General features: G+C 30.0%; 1 protein-coding gene across 1 annotated transcript in view; it reads left to right on the top strand.

Moving 5' to 3' along the window:
• The window catches only part of LOC119586318 (inositol 1,4,5-trisphosphate receptor-like), a gene marked incomplete at its 5' end in the record, with an annotated part of 125,834 nt that overhangs the window by 40,031 nt on the left and 85,540 nt on the right, over positions 1 to 263 (top strand).

Below are 263 nucleotides of genomic sequence, written 5' to 3'. Positions count from 1 at the left end.
TAAGAAATTTCATGATCATCGATCAGTTTGCAAAATTTTCCTGAAACTTTTGATGATCTTTTGACAGTATATTGAGGCATTTTGTTAGAATGAGCAGGAATGAATTTCTGTTCTCTCAATAAATAGGAAATACACAATCCCAATAATATGTGAAGATATTACCCACAAAAATGTATTTTAGTTGGTATTGTGATCTAGGACAAATTTAGTGAGCTGTTATATGAAAATGGTTTTGTAATATTCTGGTCACAACAACTAGAGTT

The sequence above is a fragment of the Penaeus monodon genome, chromosome 21 (genome assembly GCF_015228065.2).
Source record: "Penaeus monodon isolate SGIC_2016 chromosome 21, NSTDA_Pmon_1, whole genome shotgun sequence".
NCBI classification, from domain to species: Eukaryota; Metazoa; Arthropoda; class Malacostraca; order Decapoda; family Penaeidae; genus Penaeus; species Penaeus monodon.
Note: the sequence above shows the minus strand (reverse complement) of the source record. Positions and strands in the feature narration are given on the sequence as shown.